We start from the raw sequence: 17,910 nt of genomic DNA on the forward strand, positions 1-17,910 counted from the left end.
AGCCCGAGGCAGTCTTCCCACTCTTTGCCCCATGGTTCCACTCCCTCAGTGGCCAGTAGGGGTATCTGGGCCCACTCTCTACTCTGGGTTCCAGTCCAGGGACCCTAGTTCTGGGCTTTCCTCTCCCAGCCCTCACTGTTCCTTCCCTGGACTGCTTCTCACCACTCTGTCCCACCCCACAGGTGTACCAGCTCCAACCCTCCTCCCAGAAAGGGACTGCCCTTTCCTAGAAGCCCTGTCTGTTGCCATCTTCCTGGCTTTATAGGCCCCACCTGTTCTTGCATAGCTGAGCCTGCTTGCAATCAACTCCCTGGCTCTACCTCCAGGTGCAGCCTATGGAGTTAATCTGCCTACCTGGCCACCTTAACCCCTTCCAGTCCAGTGGGGTAGACACCCCATCATAGGCCACCATCCTCCCCATTGTACATTTTAGTGCTGTACTGAGAATCCTGGAGTCTGAAGCCCTCTAGCCATAAAGGAGATATGTTGCCCTGCCAACGTAACCAACCCCTGAGCTAGAGGGACCCCCTAGGGCAGAGAGGGTAGATCCATCTCTATTGTCCCCCGCACAGCCCTTGGTCTCTGCTGACGCTGCCAACATGAGTGACAACTGCACCATACCCCCTCCTATATGCCTTCTCCTTACATGGAGCAGGGCTGGCCAAGCCCTAAGCCTTTGAGTTCAGGAAGCCCAGGTTTCTGTGACATCCCACATGGTTGGGAACTCTAGCCCATCGGTCTCCTCTCACTCACAGAAGTGCCAATCCAGAATCATCCCACTAAAGCCCCAGGTGTGCACCAGCGTCCGAGAGCACCAGGTTCTGCTCTCAAGCACCGTTCACTATTCTGTATTTTGATAGCACACACAAGCCCCAGCCAAGATCAAGGCCTTGTTATATTCAGTGCTGTAGCTACAGAGTGAGGGACAGGCCCTGTCCCGAAGCAATAACCATCTAAATCAACAAGACAGCCAAAGCGTGGGAGGAAGAGAGTATCACCCCATTTGCAGCTGAACACCTGAGGCATAGAAAGCCGAAGTGACTGGCCCGAAGCCACCCAACACCCCTTCAGTAATGCCGCTCAGCACAGACTGAAATAGGACCATGTCAAAGGGCATGGTCCCCACCTCCTGATCTAACCAAGACAAGAATGTGTCTGTTTTTACTTCGGCTGCACAATGGGGCCCCTTAGCCTTGGCTGGTGTCCTTAGGAGCTAGCCCAAACCAAATAAGCAGCACACCCCATCCTTTAATGTCAATTTGAAGCCAGTAGCATTTTGTCAGCATTTCCTCTGCTCACTCCCTTGTCTTGGAGAGCCAGACTTGGAAAGCCTGCTGCAGGGAAACTGCTGTAGACCTGATTCTAGCTTCAATATTCTGAAGCCCTAGGTCCAGGACAAGTCCCGTGCTGACATTCCTGCTTGGGAAAGTTGCCACCGGTCTGACTGAACAAGGTGGGAGAGTGGGTGTACCCCAGAACTGCAATACTGTGACCAGAGCAGTAAGTCCAGCCCAGTGCTTGGCAAAAGTTCAAAAATGTCCTGTCTGCTGCTCCATTTGTCTCCAGCCTGCACATGGCTCTAATCCCAGGCTCTCAACTCTGGGATCACAAGCAGGTGACACTCAGCACTTCCCACCTTGCTACACTGGCTAGATCCCTGCTAGCTGGGGTGCAAAATCCTTGGGCAGAAACCTGTGTTCTAGCTGGTCCTTCCCCTTCAGATCTCAGCAGGCTCCCCTCTCACCCTTCTGGAAAGGAAGCCTGGGGTGGGTTGTGATGGACAATGGCAGAGCCACCAGATTTCTGCCCCACTTGGCTTTATGGGTACCTTTCACACCACAAGCAATAGGACAGCCACATGCCCAGTCAATTAATTCATTACCCGACCAGCTTGTCCACCGCACTCATCATGCAACAGCAGACTGAATACTTGTCTTTAATCAAGAATGGTACTCATCTGTCTTTATTAGCTCTCCTAGAAAGACAGTCATCCCCCGACTTCTCTCCCCTCCCACCTCTCTATCTTTGTTCCCCTTCCCTCACCTTCCTTTGCTGAGGAAGGTCACTGAGAGGAGTCATCGGTCCTGACAAGGGGCTACAGCCTGGATCCCCCCTGGACCCTCCGTCCCTGGTTTCATGCAACACAGTGGATCAGACCACTGGGCTTTTGGCTCTGGTATCCAGCCTCCCGGCCTGGCCAGATGCAGATGCTCTGAGGGAAGGCAGCCAGGGCTGGTTCTGCAGCTCTGTCCATCCCGGGCTGGCTGGGGGGGAGTGAAGACACCTGCCTGGGGGCTGTGGCTATCAGCCTATGCCCTAAAGCAAGAGATGTGCCTCCCCCGACCTTGGTGTGCATCAACACCGGTTTTGGCCCATAACCCCCCTCGATTCTCCCCGCACATCCCAGTGGGCCGCCTCCTCTCCCTCCCTATCCCAGGCATTATGTTACTCATGCTTCACAATGACATTTCCTTCCCTGAATCCCATTTATAGCCTCCATGACCTTTCGCCGAGCTCACGTACTCCCTCTTCCTCCCCTACACACACACAGCTCCAGAGCCCCCCTCTCCACCAACCCCCCAAGCCCAACCACCACACTCACTAGTGTCCCTCCCCAACCCCCCAAGAGGAGCTCTCCCTTGGGTAGAAGGGTTCCTTATATTGAGAAGAAGGAGCTTACAATTAACTGGTCTGCCTCCCTGCTCTTTCAAATTCCAGATGGTCTGTAATTCTTGCTGGGGAGCATTAGAAAGGCCTTTTCATCGGAGCACCTATCAAGTCAGAGCTCTGGAAATCAGCTGCCTTTCGCTGCGTGGGAGGAACTTGTCAGGCAGTTGTGGGGAGGGCAGGGGAAATGGGATTTTAAACACACAGGTTGGTTTCTTTCACTTTATTTTAGTGCTTCAATGAAAGTTCTCCCCCCCCCCCATGCTGCCAAGAGTTAAGTGCCACTGGAATTCTGGGATTTTGCTGTCATTTCAATAGTGGTTTTATTTGGCAATATGTACACTTCTTGGGGGGGGGGGGGGTTTAGGGTGTAAGGAGGGGGTAGAAAGATGGCATTGGTTGGGGGAGGAAGGATGTGATCAAGGTGCAGAACTGGGCAGTAGGATTCCAGGGTTCTATTCTCAGCCCTGCTGCTGAATCACTGGGTGACTTTGGGCAAATAACGTCCCAGCTCACTGCCTCGGTTTCCCCATCTCTTGCAAATGCCAGTTCTCTACATGGAGAGGGAGGGAGGTGGGGGAGATGTAGGTCACAGATGTTTCTGAAGTGCTTTGAGACCTGCTCATTGCACATGCTACAACAGGGAAAAACATTTTAAAAAAATACATTTAGTTGTTGCATTTCCCAGGGTCTCCCCTGGTGTCAATCAGCCCCCTTTACTCCAAGTAAGAATTTGGCCCTTGATCCTCCTCCCCCTTTCCATCTTTTCTTAATCCCTCTGCACAGCCCATCAATCCTACTGCCCCCCGCCCCCCCCCCAGGAGCCTGCATTGTGGCTAGCCAGCCTGCATTGTGGCTAGCCAGCCTGCAAAGCAGGGAATCTGAGTACGTGTGCGCACGTGCAGATTGGAAAGGGGAAGGGAAGAGGCTGGGATTTGTCCTGCCCCTGACACCCACCCAGGCAACACCCCATCCTCACCTTAACTATCCAGTTGGCTGCAGACTTCATTAAGCAGCCCCTGATGCCCATGTCTCATGGAGGCCTCAGCACACACGGTCTCTGGTGTTCTAATTACTCCTCATGCTCCTGCTGTGGGAGCTTCAACCAAATTACAATTGATTCCTCACTCCTAGCCGATCGATGGCATTGACCAGCACATCAGAAAGACAAATCCGAGCCCACGCCTCTTTAAGAGCCGGCAGCCTTGGCTCCTTCAGGACACCCGGTGCAGCAGCTGCCCACCCAAGCAGCTTCCCCAGCCCGCCCTGTGTGTTTCACACAGCTGTGGTAGTGAAGCGGGAGTCCAGATCTGTTCAGGGCAGTGGCATGCAAGCAGCTAATGGGCCAAGTAACAGCCAGGAGCTGAGCCCGCACCACTGAAGTTAAGAGAAGATGTTGGGTGGACATCGACAGGAGTTGGGTCAAGACCCTAGTCACTAGCCCCAGAGGGGCCACTCTGAACTGACTAACGGGTGCCAAGGAGCAGCTAAGCAGCATGTGAACCAAAGCAGTGCGAGGTTACTTGTCATGCTGCTCTCACCACCCCTCCTCCCATCTGGCAGCACGCTGGGTTCGTGGCCCACCAGTGCCACAAGCTGGATTTTCTGCACCAACGCTCTTCAAGGACAACAGTCTCCTCCCAGGCCTGCATGCTGGAGCCCAACTGTGTGGTGAGGACACTGATGTTCCGGGTGAGCGGGGATCCAAAACCGGGGCTGCCCATCCCAATCTAGCCTGCCTACTTCTAGCCAGCGGGATAAGGCACATGACAATTCCTCCAGAGGACAAGTGATTATAGGTGAAAGGCACCAAGCACACTCCACCAATGCTCAAGAACACAAATCTTGAGGCTGCATTTGTTCGATATAGTCACTTTTGGTCACAAGAACTTGGCCAGTTGGGTGCTGAGTGCATTGAAAATGGGGCTTTTATGTAGCTAGGCTTTTCTAAGAATCCAGACCCATTTGTGGGTGCTGAGCCCTTGAGAATCTGGCCCTCTCTGGATATATTTTTAAAAGCATGTTGAATTTATACTTTGCCTTCCTCCAGCCCCTTTCATCGGAGCTGCTCAGAGCACTAGGCAGACATCAAAGCCTCGTTGTGATGTCATTAATTAACTCACAGAGAAGGCAAGTTTTATTAGCCCCATTTTACAGATAGGAAAAGTGACTCTGCCAAAGCCACATGGGCAGAACAGGAACAGAACCCAGGAGTCCTGCCTCTCAGTTGTGTCCACTAACCCCTAAGCAACACAGCCTCCTCAGTGCTTTAACTGCAAAGACACACCTTGAGTCCCTTCCCTCAGCCTCCATCTCTTCCTCCTAACCCCCTTGTCTTTCCCTCTGTTGTTTCTCTACCCACAACAGACCGCACAGCAGAGTTCCAGCAACCCTTACGCTGCCTTAGGTGTCAGATCTGCTATCAGCTCTTGCAGGGGGGATGCGACACCGAGGGCACGGTGGAAACCAACAGACCTTCCCCACCCCTCAAACAAACAAGGGCCACATGGCCGCCTCCCCCGGGGCAGCTCCCCTTGCTTGTAATCAGGACCCCCCCGGGCAATCCCCCAACAAATGAAGACCTCCCTTTCCCCCCCCCCAGTTGAGCACACCCAGTCCCCTCCCATGCATTGGAAGTGCTGCAGACTAGGGAGTGCTGGGTCACAGCCCCCAGCAGCTGGAGGTGTGAAGACATTTCTGCCTTGGTGTTCAGAAACAGCTGCTGCTTGCCAACAACCTACTCCTGGGGTAGCAAATCCGCCTGTGTCAGCGGAGATCGGTGCCTTTCCCTGTGTTGGGTAGGGATGTGGGGACAGCCCTGGGGCTGCTGATCAGGGCTCTTGCAGCAGGACAGCAAAGCAATCGCAAGGGACTGCTGGCTGGCACAGGATGCTGTGGGTGTCAGCCCTGCCTGGAGGTCAGGGCCTCATCACAGGTAGAGAGAAGCTCAGAGCAGGGAGCTGGGCCTGCAGTGGTGTGATGGGAGGAGGTGGGGGTGTTGTGCCCCAGGCTCATATCAAAACCTTTTGGGACTCTGGATCCAGATCTAAACTTCCAGCTCCAGCCCTTACCCAGCTAGATGGAAAGGGGACTCACTCTCCTCTTGTGCCATCTCCTGGCAACAGGGTGCCCCACTCCCATGCCACCTCCCAGCAAGAGATCTTCCCCCTTACCCAGTGCCACCTCCCCAAATACAACACCTGTTCTGTCCAATGTAACCTCCTCAAAACACTGCCACTGCCTTCCCACAGCAACCTGGGCAAAACAAAACTCGCCCCCATTGTGCTGTCAGCAGCAACACCCTTCTGACCCCCACAGCATCCTCCCAATGAAATCCTAGCCCTCCCCTAAACACAGCCTGCCCCACTGCAACCCTCTGCCTGGCCCTGGCAGCAGGGAACACACTTCCTTTGCAGGGAGGGGGCTTCCAAAGTGAATTGTTATAAAGGAGGCTCCCTTCACCCCAGCTGCACCGACCTCAGCCTAACACAACGTAACGAACAAGAGACTCACTTGTCCTCCCCAGAAGAGAGCCTCACCCCACTGCGAACACATAAGCTCAACACATATGGGGACAGGCACGCAAGACCACCTGTGGACATATCCAGCCCCGCCCACTTCAAAATCTCAGCCCTCCATACTTCAACCCCTCCTTCAAACACCCAGATACATGCCACCACCACACAAACACACTAAGCTTTGAGGTTCTTCCAGTGGTTCATGTCGTGCCCTGGACAAAGACAAAGCAGAGATGGGAGGCAGGTCCAGCTTAGACCCAGCCATAGGTATTTCTAAATGGAACAAAGGTTCCCAAGTGCCCCAGCAGCCGGAGACACTCTCAAGACCTGGTCTAGCTGCTCCGTTCTCCCGGCACTGACTGAGTTAGAATCCTGAACTGGGTAGCAAAGGGACCATTATGATGGCAGGTATGGGAGGGAAAGCAAAGACAGGCTCACCCAAAAAAATCACACAGCCGGAACAGAATCAGGTCTCCTGGGTCCCAACCCAGTACCTAGTCATGGGCACATGCTGCTCTTGGCTGTGAATGGGGTTGAGGAAGCAGACTGGCCACTCCTCATTCAATGGGCCCCCAAAGGAGAGGTGACCCTCGCCAGAAGAGTGACAGCTGCTGCCATTGCAGGGAGGCAGAAAGCAGCCCCCCTCAGGTGCCGCAGAGGCGTGACATGAATCCAGCTCTCTGTTAGCTGGCTGGCCTGTCCTCTGGCCACGTACTGTCCCATGACAGCGCCTGCCGGCTGTCGCTGGCCAAGATGGATGGGTGATTCCTAGGTCACCGGCCCATTATTGACTGTACAAGCAAACAACCGAATTGGCTTTTATTTATAGGGCAAATGTCGAGTAAATCTACAAGGTGAGGAAACACATCGTAAAGCTTCAGCATGGTCTGTGGCACTGCTTAGCTCATTCGCTCTCCTGCTGCCGGCCTGGGAGACCGAGAGCTGGGCAGGGCAAGGAGGCGGCTCGCCAGCCAGGCACGGAACTGCAGGTCCCAGGGAGGCCGGGGCAGGGTAAGTGGAAGAGAAGGGGGGCATTAGATGATCACCCAGACGTGGCGTGCTGCACGTACACACTCTGCACCCTGGGTTGGGGTCCTGCCCCAATTAAAGTCAATGGGCAAACTCTCCATGACATGACTGGGGCCAGGATTCCTCACAACGGCCCGCTGAAACCCCCAGCACCCATGGAGCTCAATGCTTCCATGCCTGCCCCTGGCCCACTTCTTAGTGCCTCTGCTCCCATCTGTGAAGGAAAGATTTTGCCCTTACTCCAAACCCGCTTAATCAGCGATTCCACTTAATAATCAAGACACTTCCAAGGGAACTGAATTAAGCCTTAATGATACTTAATAGTGAGGGCAACTGATTAACCAGGATGACAGTTCTGCTAGACAGGGGAGCAAGGTGGGAATTAAGACAGACCCAGAGAGGGTGAAGACAGCCACCAGGATGGTAAGAGCCAGACAATGTGCTAAAAGTCTTCAAACTGCAGCCCAGACCAAGGAGATGGTGTTGAAAGTGAATTCTCTTTTTGACCAGCTCCAATACAGATGCATGTATTGCATGAAGAGAAGCCAGAAGAAATGGTTTTTTCATTTCGTTAGAAGTTTTCATTTTTTTCCCCAATAACCAAAATGTAAGCATTTCGTTTCAGCCAGGGCCCCCCCCGGCAAAGACACGGACACTTTATTGCACCAGAAGAAGGAAATGGGTACTTCCTAATAAGGGGTCTCTTGCCCACTGACACAAAATAAGGGCTTGGTGTCAAAGTGACTTGGTGCATTCTCATAACCTGGGTTAGGCAGGAGAATAGGCTCTGTGAACCTAATGGTCTTTTCTGAGCTTCACCCTCTACTAAACAACCTTTTTCAAGCACAGAGAGACTAGGACACATCCTCAGGGTTACACAGAGTCTGTGGCAGAGCAAGATATTGAACCCAAGTGTCTCAAGCTAGCACCCTAACCACTGAGCCATCCTTCCTCTCACTTGCACCTCCCCCACCTTTCAGCAAATGCTGGGAGCCTGATTCCCCATTGCCCTGCACCCTGCATAGTCATTTATCCCCAACGTTCCGACATGATCATGTTTTGTACCCATTGTCCCGGGTGTAAGGGTCTGCCCATGTCACGGGGCATTTGTCCAGCTGAATCTTTATTACTGGTGAAGCTGCATCAGCCAGAAAGAGCCCAGCTGCACTCTGTTTGCACAGTGCAGAGGCAGATAGGGAAAAAAAGAAAGCTCCTAAGTGGTAAAGCAGGCCAGATAGCTCTGGAATGGGCAAGAGACTAGATAGGGAAGGCTTATCCCAAGTCCCCTTTCAGAGAAGCATGGCACCTCAGCCTGCCCAACAATCCCTCTGCCTTAGCCCAGGGCCCGTTCTCCATCAACAAGTGTCCAGTATCTTCCCGAGGAATCCTAGTGCATCAGGTTGGAGGGTCACCCACCCCACCAGGCAGTCTGATTATGCTGCATCCCCTAGCCTTCCATGGAGGAACAAGACCTGCTGGAAGTGTAAAACCCCTTTCCAGGGTCAGAGCATCCAGGAGCCTTTCAGCTCCCACCCGGAGAAAGGATGAGCTTTCCCTAGATCTTCAGCCTGCCAAGGACACAGCCAGCTCCTCTCCTCAAGTAATTAATTTCACACACCAATGCCCAAGGGAATCTCCTGCTGGAATCAATACTGGAGATGACTGACCTGAGAACACGCATTGACTATTTCCCCATGGCAAGGGATTAGAATGAGAGCCCAGCCTTGAGGGGAGAAATGCCATTCTCCAGAGAGCTTTCCTCTCTGCCCTCCATAGGCCCTGCTGCTCCCGAGGAGGACATTGGAGTGAGGCCTGAGGGAGAACAGCTGCCAGAGGAACAGGGACACTGGTAGTTACTGCTTGGTGGGGGAAGTGGGATTTAAAGCAGAAGCAGCATCAGCCTTCAGGTCTGTGCAGCGAGTAAGGATGGTCCAAGCCAGACCCCAGATCCAAACACCAGTGAGCTGTGGGAAAGTTGGATCCACCTCTGAGCTTTGAGGAATGGGCTTTGCTACATCCCTCGGGGTAGTGAAAAGCCAAGACCCGGCTGTGGCTAACACAAAGGGGATTCTTGACCCAGGCTGCTGGACACAGACCGACCATGGGATTCTCTGTCTAGCTCCCGGGGAGGCTCTTGGCCAAGGGCCACTACACAGAGCATCCCCATGTCATGGGCCAAATGCAGGTTGAGCTACTTGAGAGCACAGAGAGGTCTCAACTGCTGAGAGGAAGAGAGGAAAACCACTCTGGGGTCCACCACGAGGCACAACAGTCCCCTAGAATCTAGGTTGCAAATTCACTCAGTCTGCACCCGCAAAGCCTGGGGGGGTCCCAATGCCCCTGCTGCGTCAGGGCTCTGCTGCCATCAAACACCACCTCCAGCAGGAGATGCAGAGGAGAAAGCACACAAAACCCCAAACCGGCCAGATGCCCTCAGCATCCCCTAGCCAGAATGTTCTCCCTGGGACCCTGGCAATGGCACAATGGGGGGGTCCTGAGCCTGTCTCCCCCAGCCCAGGGCAGACCTTGCTCAGGTTTCTTTTGCTGTGCAGTGAGGGAACCCTCGCTGGGATCCAAGGCCTGCCTTTGCAGAGCCCAGCCTTACATCTGTTGTCTTCCCATTCCCCAGGGAACCGATGATGTGGCAGGTGGGAAATTGAATCAGGTCCCGGGGTTATTTTCCTGGGTAACCACAAACGAATCTGCAGTAGGGAATAATTGAATCAGTAACTATGAGGGATTGTTCGCTAAACCTCATTCCCAACCGATTATTGCAGATGGGAAATGTGCACAGATTTCATAGATATTAAGGTCAGAAGGGACCATGATGATCATCTAGTCTGACCTCCTGCACAACGCAGGCCACAGAATCTCACCCACCCACTCCCGCGAAAAACCTCTCACCCTATGTCTGAGCTACTGAAGTCCTCAAATCGTGGTTTAAAGACTTCAAGGAGCAGAGAATCCTCCAGCAAGTGACCCATGCCCCAAGCTCCTCCCCCCCACACCCAACCTGCTCCTGATAAATCTCCAGGAGACTCACCCGCCACTTTTGCGGCCATCATGTCTAATCCAAAGAGGAGACATTCCAATTCCACAAGGAGCATTTGGCTTCTGGGTACAGAAGGTCTTAGAGTGATGCAGAGCCATTAAAATATGCACAAAGGTATTAAGCCAGAAACTGGAAAGGAAGAGATGTACTAGGAGCCAAGAGGTATGACATGGAGAATGTGGCTACAGGTAGCCAAGGGCTGCAATGCAAGAGGAGAACGAGGAGGCGTGTGCATCTAGGGGATGTCTCCTTCTAAAGGCAGAGAGCATAAGACCTACTATCACCACCTGGTGCTGCTGTTCTTTGGCTCACATGGCCAAGGCCTGCATTTCTGGACAAGGATGAGAGTTCTAATCCCAATTTCCTAAGTGGGTCTGGGATGGGTCTAGCAGCGATGTTGTCTGCGGTCATCTGTACAGGGGGTGCTGCATGGACAATTCCCAGGAGACTGTTAGGGTACATGCAGATAGTGGCCACTTCTGGGGCGGGGGGGAGGGGTGGGGTGGAGGCAGAAAATCTGTCTGCCAGTGTGCACGGAGGTGGGGAACAAGGAGATTATGGGAAAATGCAGTTGTGGGAGTGGAAACAGCTTACAAGAAGGAAATGCCCAGCTGGGTCTGAAGCCAAGAGAGGATGCTCCATTCAATGCAGATTTTCCTTCACCTTGCAGAAATGGGAGTGTCCTATCCCCACCAACTGCTGCCAGTTCATAAATAGAAAGGCACGTAGACAGCCATTCATCTCTCTCACACAATGGAGCATCCTGATCAGTGTGAACAGATCCCCCCCGGCACCCAGCCTCTCAAGCAGCCACTCAGTAGGAACAGGCCAGTTCAGCATCAAATGGCATTCCTGTTCGGTGTCCATCGGAAACCACGGCCCCCAAGCAGCCCTTCATGTCAATTACCGCCATGCCACGGAAGCGATTGTCGGATCTTTCAGCTGACTACACCATACAGCTCTCACACTTGCAGAACGGCAGCCGCTTGCTTGTGTGATTACAGCCACACCCTATGTGCTCTTGTACAGCGCCTAGCGCGAACGATGCAGCTGCTATACAGGGGAGAATTCCCACCCACAGTTACCACATCATCCACCCCCTCCAGCCCAGGCAACCTGACATTTGCAGAGGACACCATGTGGCGCTCGCAAACCCACCTTGACAGCCAAGTTCAGCTCGGCTGCGAGGCTTTTTACAGAAATACACTGGAGACGTCCATCATTTGGGATTTATTTGGAACATCTCTAATCCTCTGCCTTGATTATGTAGCCTCCAAATCCCATTAGCTGGATTTTTTTTAAAATGTTATATTATTAATCCCATCTTGGTAATCTGACATTTATTGATTTTTATTTTTAACTCCTGTTAAGGAGAGCACAGACTGCAGCCCCATTCTTGAGGCCCACGGGCCACCTGGTGGCCCTTCTAGTCTCCCAGTGGTTCGGGTAGGTTGGGCTCAGGTGGCCGGGGACCCACCCACACTCAGTCATGCTGAGCCTCTATGGCCCTCACTGGCCTGAATGGGAGCTGACAGAATAGAGCCCACTGGTCCGTGTGAGTGCTGCGGCCCAGTCGATGTGGGTATGTTACAGCTCTCAGCCTGGCTCTTTCGATCAGACGGTAGAAACTCCAGCTTTTAACACTGGAGGGCCCTGGCGTTGGCCGAGACAGCAGCTGTCACACAGGCCTGTGACATAGCCTGCCCTTTGGGTCAGATCTTGAGAAATGCCAAGCACCAGCTTCACTGGGAGCTGCCAAGGTCAGGACTGTGCAATGTTCAAGCATAAGAGAGTTGAGACCATGGCACATTCAGGCTTTATTCCTGCCTCTGTATGTGCCCGTCTCTCCCAACCAAGCACTTCCCGAAAGTAGCATTCTCCCAGTTCTTACACACAACTGCATGACAAAAAAAGTGCTGCCATTGGAAAGGCAGGTCAGGCCCTATCCCCTTCCCCACCCAGCTTCCTTTGCACACGCCCTGCCCTGCCCAGCCCCTACTTTGCTCCAGATTCATTTCCCAAGCACCCATCTCTACAGCTGCCCCAAACTTGTTCTCTTGCCCTTCGCTCCCTCCTGGAAGAATGTGTCCGAGCTCCACCCTGGATTGGTCCCCTGGAGACCTTCCCTGCATCCCTCCCTTTAACCCCACACTCACGCCCAAGGGCGCAGGGAAGGACGTGCCTGTTGCACACGACATGCCAGGGTGGCAGGCTCTCTCTAGGAGAGTTCCATCAATCCACCCATGGGATGAATCCACCCTTGCTGAGCTCTCCCTCAGGCCCTCTGCACAGCAGGTAGAGACCATTCCATCACTGGTGAAAGGAGGAGACTCTGCCACCCCAGCTGGGCTCACATCACTGCCTGTTCTCTAAATAAGCAGAGAGCGTGACAGACTACGACTTAATGCAACCAGGGACTGTACAAGCTGACACGGGGCCCTGCCAATACATAGAATATCAGGGTTGGAAGGGACCTCAGGAGATCATCTAGTCCAACCCCCTGCTCCAAGCAGGACCAATCACCAATTTTTTTTGCCCCAGATCCCTAAATGGCCCCCTTAAGGATTGAACTCACAACCCTGGGTTTAGCAGGCCAACGTTCAAACCACTGAGCTATCCCTCCCCACATCTCAGCCTGGGCTTTTCTGTGCCCTTGCTATTCTCTCCAAAGCTTTCCCAGTCAATGCATCCTGAGCCTAACCTGCAGCACCCCCTGCTGTTCCAATCCTGGGCCACTCTTGCCTGCCCTCTCCCAACACACCTCAGTCCCAAACCTGCAGTATGCCCTGCATCCCAGCCTTCCACTGCGCCCTCAATGCACCTCAGTCCTGACCCACCGCAATGCCTGGGATTTCACCCCCAGATGCACCCATGCAGCTCCGCCGATGCACCTTCATCCTGTCCTACGGCACCTGCTGCCATTTTAGTCCCAAGCGCACCCCCAATACCCCCATCCAAGCCTTTGGCAGTGAACCTGCGTCCTGACCTGCAGCACCTTCTGCACGCCTGGTCTGAGGCCCCTGCTCAATTCCAGTGCTAGGTCATGTAATCAGTTCTATCCTGCATGGAGGAGGTCGATTATCTGCAAGCCATTTATTTACATTCTGGCCTCCGGAGAGGAGAGGCTGGTGCATTAACTCACTGCTTGACCCTCCCTGGCTTTTCCCCACATTCCTCGGGACCCGAGCTGCAGGATGCAGACACACACCCCGGTGAAAGAGTTCACAGCATCCAGCACACTCAGCGCGCCGGTAGAAGTGCCCTGCCTTCACAACACATTTTCAGGCATCAGGAAGGCTCACAAGGCATGAGCGGGGCCATCGGAATACCCGCACTCAGCCCAGCGCTGTCCCCAGGGCGGGAGCGCTTACTCGCTTGTAAAAGTCACTTCCCAACTGCTGAGCTGGAGGAAATCAACGCCAGCAATTGGCTGATTAGGAAGAAGCCATTAGCACCCAGTCAAAACAGCTTTTTAAAACAAGCTTTGACAAAATTGTCACATTAGATGTATCAGAATAAAAGGGAGCAGTGCAGCCTGCACGGTGCAATTTTACATCATTTTGACAGTTCACATTAAGGCAACTGCTGGCACCTCTGGGAAATTACCTCCCAGTTAAAACAGATCTCAGCAAATGTAATGCCTTGGAGGCAAGAGACAGTCTGTCTAAGTCTGTCACCTTCTTCAAGGGTAGGGACGCCGTGCTGGGGCAGAACTGGGAGGCCCTCGGGGCAGAATTGGGAGCCTGCATTTCGATACACAGAGAGTGGGATCTGGGAATTCAGGCTCAATGCCACAGTGCTAGGAGTCAGATTTCAGAGTAACAGCCGTGTTAGTCTGTATTCGCAAAAAGAAAAGGAGTACTCGTGGCACCTTAGAGACTAACCAATTTATTTGAGCATGAGCTTTCATGAGCTACAGCTCACTTCATCGGATGCATACCGTGGAAGGAGTGTGGCAGGATGGCTTAGGGGACTGGGAAGGGGGTCCTCAGCCATTTGCCTGGGGGCTTGTCTACAGGAAGGTGTTGTGGGTAAGAGGCTGGACTGCAACGCAAGAGACCCAAGTTCAATTCTTCCATTCATCTGAAGTGGGTTTTTTACCCACGAAGACTTATACCCAAATAAATCTGTTCATTTTTAAGGTGCCACCAGACTCGTTTTTGTGGATACAGACTAGCATGACTACCCCTCTGATACAGGTTCACTTTTGGTGAGTCCTCCCGCAAAGCACTGTTTCTCAATGTATGTTTGCAGAGCACCTGTCACAAGGGGACACTGGTCTCAGATGGAGTCTCTAGGCATGGCACAGTGTGTCCGGACAAGGTAAGCCATGATTTGTGCTGGTTGAGCTGACTCCATTTTCAATCAGCACTAAACCCAGCTGGTACAAAAATCACCTCCACCTTGTCTACAATTAGCCACACCAGAGCTAATTCAATGCCCTTGAGAGCGGAACACCAGCTACAAACAATGCCAAAGTCATGAGGCTGAAATGCACATCAGGCTGGCGGTGAGAGAAAGTGGTTTGTATTCAGTGACCCATGTGAAATGAGGTTGTGTGAGTTTCAGCCAAGCTCCTAGAGGAATCCAGAGCACAACAAACTGCTGGCACTGGCTGGAAAACTTGGCAGCCTCGATGGTGAGGCCAAAGGCCGAATGAAGCTTTCACTCTCCTCTAAGTGCTAGCAGGTCTGGCAGGACAGGGCCACTCTGGCAGAGACAAGATGGAGACCAGGCCTGTGGTGCAGTTGTCTGTCTTGTACCTGCTCTGAGGACCGATAGAGGCCACAAGCTCCCAAGTACCTTTCTCTTGGGCTGAATCTGGCACCTCAGCAGCACTGATTTACACACAGAAAACATACAACTAAAAGCACCTGTTACACACGGCATCAGGCAGCTCTGCCTGTTCTAACCATCACTCAGATGCCAAGTGAATGCCCCTGGATTCCTTATGGCTCGTCTACACTGGACAGTTCTGTGCAGCAAGCCAGGGTGTGAATCTAGAGTGCACTAGCAGGCCACACAGTAGGGTCCCATGCGGCCCTGACTACAGCACACTGGAAGACCAGTAGCGTGCTCCGCGGTGCTCCTGTGCACTAGCATTCCAGGTAGAAAAGCCTTTCGTCTCCCACATGCGGTTACACCACTTCCTCCAAACACCCACAAGCCCCTAGCATCCCAGCAGGAGGCCATGCTCACCGAGGCAGCAAATTGCAGCCATCTTCGACTGGGTCTTTGGCAGCGGGACAATGCGAGTCTCTTACAATCCCTCCCGATCAGGCAGGGCCTGGCTAATGGAATCTAATGGAGAGAGTCCAGGGGAGAGCACAGCCACACGAGGAGCAGGTGAGAAGGCGAGAGGCTTCTGAATATTCACAAAGTTAATTAAGCAAAAGTTAATTGGAAATCGCTGGATTTTAGCGAGACCTCAGACTTCAGCATGTGCCGTAATCACAGCAATCTAACCAGTACATCCGGCACCTTCGCCAGGCTAGCATCATGGGGGAAAGCAACGATAGGAAGACAGGTGCAAGCTACTGGGTAGGGCAAAGATTAGAGGTCAGGACTCCTGGGTTCTATTCCTGGTCCTGCCCTGTTCCACTGTGTCAGCTTGGGCAAAGCCACTTATTTCCCCTGTTTCCTCATCTGTAAGATGGAGATCCCTTGGTGGGAGCTGTGATGCGGATTAATGCACATTGGCAAAGAACTGAGGTCCTCACTATATGAATGCAAAGAATCATAACAGATTAGCCACGCGTCACCCCCCTTTGTACAAGCGACAGTGGTATTTCACTACCCAGACTTAGCACAATGCATATGGCACCATCCTATTCTTGTCCCTATGATACAACCACCACACACACACACACACACACCCCCCCATGTGTCACCACCACACTGTAACAGTAGCACCTTCTCGGGTCTTGGTGCTGGCTGGCTGAATTGCCTCACAGAGTGCTCTGTGAGCAACGGAAGAGCAGAGCCCCTCTCCTCATGAATATGACTCGGTGCACCCACCAGACTCGCTACGGGCGCATACACCCCCCCAAAATTGCTGCTCTCCATCACAGAGAAAGGAAAGGGTGGGGGGGGGGCGGAATTATCAGCCACGTGAGCGGTTTAGAAAACCAACACAATTAAGCTTGTGTTTGAACTAAACCCAGGGCAGGCAGAGGCAATCTGATCTCAACGGGCCCTGCCTGGGAGTTGGGCCTGAACTACAAGCAAGATGTGAAACACAGGAGCGCGAATGGGCCCAGTCCTGCCTTCAGCAAAGTGCCTGGCAAAATTCCCACTGGCTTTAGATGGAAGGGGATCAGGCCTACCTCGCTGGGTGTTCATGAGGCAGAGTAACTCCGTGATCTAGAGCCTTCCGTACAAATAAGCCAAACCGACACTAAGCAACAGCCAGGTGTGGAGAAGGGGGGGGACTGGAATCCTAGTTGCTCTGCAGAGGCCTTTGGAGTGACTCAATTTCTACAAAAGGCTGCACAGGTTGGGGAGGAGATGTGCGAAGCATGAGAAAGGGACACATTGAGATTAGAGCTGTCAGGCCCAGGGCGGGAGGTTTTGTTTTTAGCTTTTGCTCGCTTGTCTGGAAGCGGAGAGAGGCTCTTCACTTCCCCAAACTTGGCATACACTTAGCTGGTCATCTGGATTTAGTGCATGGGCATGTGAATGAAGGGCCTCAAGATGCAGATAGGCACTTTGTTAACCCCATTAGGTGCCTAACTCCCAGTCAGTGCTTTTGGAAATCCTGCGAGGCCTTGGTGCATCTTTAGATGCCTAAGTACCTTCAAAAACCTGGCCTGCAGAACTTGTGTCACAGCTGAGTGGGTTAAAGCTCCAAGGTCTGCTCAGCACAGGGATGGGGAGGAGTTAAGGAGAAATACTCCAAGTGAAATCACCTACACCACTGACATGACCTAGTACTTTTCATCTTCCAAGCAATTAATTGCCCCACTCCCCCTAGAAGATAGGGAAGCAGATATTCCCGTTGTACAGCTGGGCAAGTTGAGGCCCAGAGAGGGCAGATGTCATCCAGCAGGTCAGTCACACAGCTGGGATTAGCATTCGGGCATTCCTAGCTCCCACATTTGCTCTGAGACCTACAAATCATTGGCCCACGCGACGGAAGCAGGGAGTGGCTCAGCCAAGTTAGACAACGACTTTTTGCTTCCTTTACAAATAGGTCACCCCAGAGCCGGTGCCACTCTTGGCATTCTCTTGTCCCCCTGGACAAGAACGTAACAGGGGGCATCCATTTGTGGATTTAAGCTCCCCCAGGAAAGCTGTCCCAGGCTGGGCTTGCAGTGCCTGTCAATGAGATTGAGGCTTGTGCTCTTGTGTGGGGCTTCAACCCTACCCCTGCAGCACCCTGGTTCCCTCCCCCTGTCCCGTCCTGATGATGCACCACAATCCCAACCTGCAGCCAATTCCTGCCCCATCCAGCCCTGCCAACACACCCTTGGCCTGATCTGCAGACCCGCCTCCCCTCCCACCCACCCAGCTCAGCAAGCGTGAGCATCTATGAAACCAATGGTGTCTCCCCTGCTTCAGATTCAGTAAGAAGAGGCTCTCCCCCAGATTTGGCAGCTTGTATAACCCTGGAGACAGAAGGCAAGATCAAATCCACTGATGAGA

Source organism: Lepidochelys olivacea (assembly GCF_965140295.1).
Source record: "Lepidochelys olivacea isolate rLepOli2 genome assembly, chromosome: 22".
Taxonomy (NCBI): Eukaryota; Metazoa; Chordata; order Testudines; family Cheloniidae; genus Lepidochelys; species Lepidochelys olivacea.